This window comes from Camellia sinensis, chromosome 6 (assembly GCF_055761805.1).
Source record: "Camellia sinensis isolate YWXY chromosome 6, ASM5576180v1, whole genome shotgun sequence".
NCBI lineage: Eukaryota > Viridiplantae > Streptophyta > Magnoliopsida > Ericales > Theaceae > Camellia > Camellia sinensis.
The window spans coordinates 73,575,692-73,582,951 of NC_138966.1; the positions used below are offsets into that span (position 1 = coordinate 73,575,692).

The 7,260-nt window shown below is 43.7% G+C and overlaps 1 long non-coding RNA gene across 1 annotated transcript; it reads left to right on the forward strand.

The window, feature by feature from the left end:
* The first annotated feature begins 5,367 nt into the window (after nucleotides 1–5,367).
* Nucleotides 5,368–7,014, forward strand: LOC145792297 (uncharacterized). The gene is made up of 2 exons (XR_014331687.1): nucleotides 5,368–5,491; nucleotides 6,621–7,014. It is a non-coding gene; the product is annotated as an uncharacterized LOC145792297 (long non-coding RNA).
* Nucleotides 7,015–7,260: the final 246 nt, after the last annotated feature.

Below are 7,260 nucleotides of genomic sequence, written 5' to 3' on the forward strand. Positions count from 1 at the left end.
AAATCCACGACGTCGGGGCCTTTGGAACCCGAACTAATGAGAGCAAGGGCTGTTCCTCGGAAGTCCGAACAGAAGCAAGACTGTCCCTCGGGAGTCCGAAGGTAGTACACACCCTACTTTGGCAAGAAAGATTCCTCTGGAAGATAACCGAGTCTACCAAGCTTGCACCAACAGAAATAAAGATTGTCTCCCAGAAGTCCGAGCAGAAGCAAGGCTGTCCCTCGGAAGTCCGAGCAGAAACAAGGCTGTCCCTCGGAAGTCCGAGTGGATGCGCACTTCTACTTCGGCAGCTAATGGAAGCAAAGGCTATCCCTCGGGAGTTCGAGCAGGAGACAAGGCTCTCCCTCAGAAGTCTAAGCAGAAACAAGGCTATCCCTCGGAAGTCCGAGTGGATGCACACTTCTATTTCGGTAGCTAATGGAAGCAAAGGCTATCCCTCGGGAGTTCGAGTAAGAGTCCACTCTACTTTGAAAAGAAAGATCCTCGGAGCTCGTATTGATGAAATCAAGAGCTGTTCTTCAGACCCGCACTAATGAGAGCAAGAGTTGTCCCTCAGAAGGCTCTCCCTCAGAAGTCCGAGCAGAAACAAGGCTGTCTCTCGGAAGTCCGAGTGGATGCGCACTTCTACTTCGGCAGCTAATAGAAGCAAAGGCTATCCCTCGAAGCTCGCACTGATGGAAGCAAGATCTGTTCTTCGAAAGTCGAGGCGGAGAACACACTCTACTTCAACAAGAAAGATCCTTAAAGCTTGAACTGACAGAAGTAAGGGCTATTCTTCGGAGGTCGAAATGGGAACACACACTCTACTTCAATAAGAAAGACCCTCTAAGCTTGCATTGATGGAAGTAAGGGCTATTCTTCGGAAGTCCGAGTGGGAGCACACACTCTACTTCAGCAAGAAAGACCCTCAAAGCTTGCATTGATGAAAGCCATGGCTGCTCTTCGGAGGTCCGAGTAGAAGTATACTTCTACTGTGTCAAGAAAACTCCCTTCAGGTTGGTAATTGAGTCTACCATTCCTTTTTCTTCTTTGAGGGGCAACAAAATTGAAAACTGTTTCAAGCAAAATAACACAATGAAGATATACAATGTAGAGAAAATAACTTTTAATGGAGATACATAATATGGAGGAAATAAATTTCTTCATAACATAAGAAAGATAGAACTTCATGGACAATGCAGTAAATGCAAACTGTAAATGTCATAGATAGACTTCTTCCGTGGAATGTTGACATTTGCCCCTAGAGTTGCAAGATCATTTGGAAAGCTTTCACCAGCTGCTCGGGTTGTGGCCATCATGCACCATCATAAATAGTACACCATCTTGCCTCCTTCTCGAACTTTCATCACCTTCCGAGGAATAGGCGGACTTTCTGGTCTAGACATTGCCCGCTTACTTGACTCTGCCATCAGCTCCTTGTCATCTTTGATATCCTCCCAACGAGGAATTTTGACCCCTCGAGGCTTAGAGGTGGTGGGAACTTCTTCGACAGCCAGTTCGGTGAAGTAGATGGCATCAGAATAATGAGCTTCATGGATCTCGAAAGGCCTTTCTGTAGCCTGAATTGTCACCGTCTTCTTTCCCCATTTTGCCTTAACACACTGATGATAACTCGATGGTACAGCCCCATATCTATGCATCCAGGTCCTCCCTAGAATGATGTGATAATTTGTCTCAGAATCGATAATATGGAACTTGGTGGCCGAGCGAATTTTTCTAACGGCTAAATCAACTGTTACGCATCCGATAGTAACTCTCCTTTCTCCACCGAAGCCAGTGATGACTATCGGCTGCTTCACAATGCGTTCTTCAGAGATTCCGGCTTTTTCTAGAGTAGCGCGAGTCATAATGTTGATAGAGGCTCCACTATCTAGAAAGGCCCTTTTGAACTCAACCCCGTTAATAAAAGCAGTCACATAAAGCGGGCGATTGTGAGAAAAAGGATACTTCCGATCAGCCTCGGAGAAAGTAATGGCACTAGATTGCTCTTTTGCCTTCCTCGGGATAGACCCCTCAGTCGACATACATTCCTCATGGTGTGCCTCGGCTATATTAATGATAGACTTGGTGATTTCCGTTCTTGCCTCCCTGGAAAGTCCAAGCTGGTCAAAGAACTGCTTGAACTTTACACAGTCTTGCAGGGTTTTGGCATAGTGATCCGGATCTTTTTCCACTCTTGGAGGCTCGTAGTTAACCATCTCCTCGGTCTCCTCAAAATAAGATGCCACATAAACATGGTGTCCTCCTCTTCCATAGTATTCTTCTCCTCCTTCTAGATCAAAGGGAGCACTTCCATAGTAAACTTGCTCACCCTCTGGCTCGAGGATGTCGTCCAGATAACAGTCATCGTCATCGAGATTAACGATAGCCTCGATCATTGGGCCTTCATAAGCTATCATAGCAACATTCTTGCCCTTGTCTCGGTGTTGAGGATATGGTTGTTCTCGGATGTCTTGAGTCCCTTGCTTTTTGAACCTCAATTCGTCTGCTTCGACTTTATCTTTGAAGATTTTCCTGAGAGTCCAACACTTCTCTGTCGGATGTTTCAATGTACGATGGTAGACACAAAATTCAAGGCTCTCGCGGTCCTTTTTTGATGGCATTTCTTCGACATAAGGCAATTTTAGCTCTCCGTCGGCCACCCACTCCTTAACTAGAGCTTTCACTTCCTCGATTCCACATGGATAAGAAACATTCCCCTTTTCACCATTATATTGCTTTCTCTTCTGGCCTGTATGACCTCCTCTTTGTGAATTTCGGGTATCTGGGGCAGAGGCAACAGCAACAATAGGTCCACGAGACGATTTGAAACTAGTCTTGTAATTGGCCTTAAATCCGGACTCCTGAGCCTGAGGAATGCTAATGTTCCGAGCTGCTTCTATTAATGCTGAGAAGGTGGGTAGCTTGTGATTAACTAGAAACATTTTGTACCTGCTCAATGCCCCTTCTAGACAAATTTGAACCAGATAACTCTCCTCAACTGCTTCATGACAATCCACGGCCTTGTCCTGAAACCTTTTAACGTAGTCAATGATGTCTTCACTTTCTTGTTGCTTCTCTTTACACAATGTAAGTGTGGTCACCTTCTCCGCCACTTGGAAGAACTTGGAGTGGAATTTGTTAACCATTTCCTCCCAACTTCAGACAGAGTTTGGGGCCAAATTAACATACCAACTATATGCTCGGTCGGTGAGGGACTTAGAGAATTCTCTCAGTCGGAGGACGTGGTTTGAACCATGAATACCTAGAGTCTCGATGAATCGCACAACATGTTCTCGGGCATTTCCTTGTTTGCCGTCGAACTTGATGAACTTCGGCACTGTATACCCCTCAGGGTATGGATAACTCAGCATCTCAATGGGGTAAGGCGGCTTGACGTCTGGATCAGGCAAAGAGGGTAAGGTCCTCTTGCCCCGTTCGAGATCGAACATGGCCTGCACATCGGCAAGAGTGAGAAACTGTTGAGGGAGAGAGTTTGATGGTGGTATTCCCGGGACTTGGCTTATGTACCCGAAGATTGAGCTAGGGGCGTCTTGGCCATTCTGGTGCTGCGAATTCATCATTGGTGAGGACATTTGACGATACTGGCCATCAACGCCTATAGACAAGCCAGTTGGTGATGGGATATTGAATTGAGGCCCGTAAAGTCCACCGTACGGCGCCGCTATACCGGGTTGTGCTTGCAGATTTGTTGTCGGCACCAAAGGAGGCCCGCTTGGTGCTTGGGTAACATTTACTGGTGGCGTGACGAGATTAGGTACGGGCAGAGCTCCCTTTTGCGCCATCACGCTCCTTATGTTTTCCTGGACACCAACAGTTGCCGGAGCACCATTCATTACACTAGAAACTCCCCTAGTCACCATTGGATCTTGGCTTGGCACGCCATGGAGCCCGGGCATGGGCAAACTGCCGCCGCCTACTGTGGTTTGAGCATGTGTTACTGTGGCCGTGTTGCCATGAGCCATAGGCTGATTGGGGCTTACTTCTCCTTGGATTTGATTTTGCGCTCCGGCGGGAATAACTCCACCAACAGTTTGATTTCCGTTTGGCGCCGGTGCAAAGTTAGAACTCATCACCATCATGGTGTGAGTGAGATTCTGAAGAGTGGTAAGAATCTCTTGTTGAGTATTTTGAAGTCCTTGAATGGCTTCAAGCAAAAGTGGTTGATCTGGAGCCGTGGTCCTGTCATCACCACCATTAGAGGATCCTTGTTGGTGAACTTCATCTTCTCCCGCCATTCTTGTTGGAGTTGTGTGGATTCCAGATCTCGTTGAGACCATTAACCAATCCGCCTCCCCAGCAGAGTCGCCAAAATGTAGGAAAGGGTTCAAGAAAGTAGTTAGAAAATTCGAAGATCTTCAAAGATCCTTGAAGAACAACTTCGAATTCTCTAGAATATGATGAGAGGCTTAGATTCTTTAATAATCTCAACTTAGGAACACAACAACCAAGGAGATGATGGAGATAAGAGATTGGGTGAAGAAGAAGGCAAAATGGCTAGAGAATAGAATAATGGCAAGGCTCTCCCATTGATCTCCCACTTTCACTCTCAAGGTTGATAATGGAGAAGGGAAATTAGTTCTTTCCCAAGAGTTAAAAGTCTCCAAAATCCATCCCCTGTAAAGCTATGGGTGGGTGCTATTTATAGGCACCTCATGATGTAGGATGGAGCCCATGTGCAAGGCACATGGGGGATATTCTCTCTAACCACCTTGTCCGATGAGGTGACTTCTCCGAGGATGAGAAAACCCCGAAGAGGAGATCACTCCCTCGGCGAACCCTTCTTCTTAGCCACACCTAACCAATGATCCCCAATCATCCCAAAGGGTCAGGGGTAGTCCCAGAGGACGTCCTGCCGCAAAATATTGCCGAGTCTCATGGACCCCCCGGGGTCGTGCCACCTCGACCCGGGTATAGGCTAGTTTAACCGAAGAGTGAATTTATCTCCACTCACCGTCCTCGGGATCGGGTCCTTTGTTCGAACTCCATTACGCCCATGGTTCTGGTGCGTAGATCCCGGAAAGCTCCGAGCCCGCAAGTGTTCTGGGACTCATTAACGGAGCGACTTCTAGATTGCGTCTGAATCCGTTCGAAGCCAAGTATTTCGGACCTCTAGGCTCGTGGATCCGAACCCTTTCGAGTCCGAGTGCCTCGGATCTCTAGGCTTGCCTAATACCCTTTCGAGTCCGGGCCTGAGTAAGTCTCTAGGTTCGTGGATCCGAACCCTTTCGAGGCTTAGAGCCATTTAGCCCGTTTGATGGTGATAAATCTGGTCCCGCCAGTCTTGGACTTGCGATAAATTCGGGCCCACTAATCTTGAGCTATTGGGCCTAAATAATTTAGTGGGCTCAAATTAGCCCCTCTTACACAAACAAAAGCGGTAGAGACTTTAGCTTTTACATGTGGTTATTGCCTCTTCTCTGCCTTCTACCTTGTCTGAAAGAAATTGCATAGATATGTGTATGTATTCCACGTGATTGTAAGAGAAGAGGTCAAATTGATCTCTAAGATGTGGCGATGGTTTTGCCCCAAAATCTATAGATATAATACAGATTCCAGATTGTAGGAATTGGTTAGACCTCCAGATTAGACAAGTAGTGTGTCCATGTGCTTTATGTGCTTTGTATAAGATGCTCAAATGTAGAAAATTTTATATATACAGCTTTTCATTCTACAGTTAGGTGTCATCTGTAGCAAACCAAAAAATCAGGTATGTTCTCCTCTGTCTCATCCTATCTTCAATGATGTATTTGATTCTGTTTCATGCTATACATTCATGCTCTTGTTTATTCATATTTGGTTCCCTTTAAAATTTGCCTACCATGTGTTTGCCAATATGTCTAAAGCATAAACAAATTTCTTAATAGGGCAAAATGTAATAAATTAGCATTAACCATAACTGGTAATTGCCATAAGAAAATTCCATTGGTTAGTAATCTAGGTATCCGCATTGATCCTCACTACTCATCATTTATCATTGGAATTTTTTTGTTGGGAGATATTCATATATTTGTTGTTGGGATGTCTATTGTGTTTCTTTATGGTTGAGATGTTTTCATGCCTACACTGAGATTGATTAGAAATGGGCATAAGCATGATTTATTAAAATCAATTATATACCCTACTATTTGATTCTCAGGAAAATAGCAATGATATAGGTAGCCATATGTTATCTTTGTGAAATTGTATAATAGAATTTGGAAGATTATTTTTTGGGATAAGTGCGTAGGGATTTATTTGATGAAAGCAAGGGCAAATTGAAGTTTTAAGTCGCCGAATTGTAGGAATAGAGACTAAGAACAACAGTTGCATGTTATTTTCTCATTCTCTGATGAATGGTTTTCTTACATCTGAATTTTTTTTTGTTTTGTTTGTGTAACTCGAAAAACGACGAGCGATGAAATTGTTGTCTTTTATTGCCTAGCTTGACTATTATTGCATTAGAATTGAAAGCTAATGTGATTCAAGATTTAGTGATTCTTGGTAATCAACAAACACTATGGCATAGTTCTGAGTGATCCTACTGGAGTGGCACTGTTAACTATATACAGTTTTTATTGACATTGTGAGCAGATAATTTCTTAAACCACTTCACTAACTGTTATTCTTCAAATGTCCAGGGTGTAGGAGGGCTCACCACATGGGTTCTAATTCTAAATCAGTTGTTGATTTCATAAAAGGTTCATCAGGGGTTCATTTTTCCTGGATTTCACTTGGATGGATTGGAGCTAAGAAATTCAGAGGTGAAGCAATCAGCACCTAAACATGCGCATAAGCAACCTTTTGTCATTGGTGAGTTTAGGCACATCATAGAAGATCTTTTTTTTTTTTTTTTTTTTGTGATAAATATCATAGGAGATCATTTTAATCATTCCCTCATATTGTCTTGTTCATTGCACTACATAATGAATTTTTTTATTTGAATTTTGAAAATTGAGATGTTAGTCTGTTCTCTTATGTGATTTGCACCCCCTTGGTGCCTCTTTTAGCATAATCTATTCTGTTGATTCTGGAGATCTCTCTTCCACCATTGGTACACCTTGTTCCCATTCTTTCCCTCTCTATACACATATATACAAACAAACACATGGGTGTGTGTGTGTGACTTGATTCTTCTTGGTTTATGAATATTTGTAGTTGGTTCTTCAATAAACATGGTTTAAATTATGGGTTTATAACAATTTTGAGTAGAACATTTGGAAGATTTGATTGAAGGTTTGTGGGTTTAGTTGCAAATTTCTATGTTGGTAGTTTTAAGGT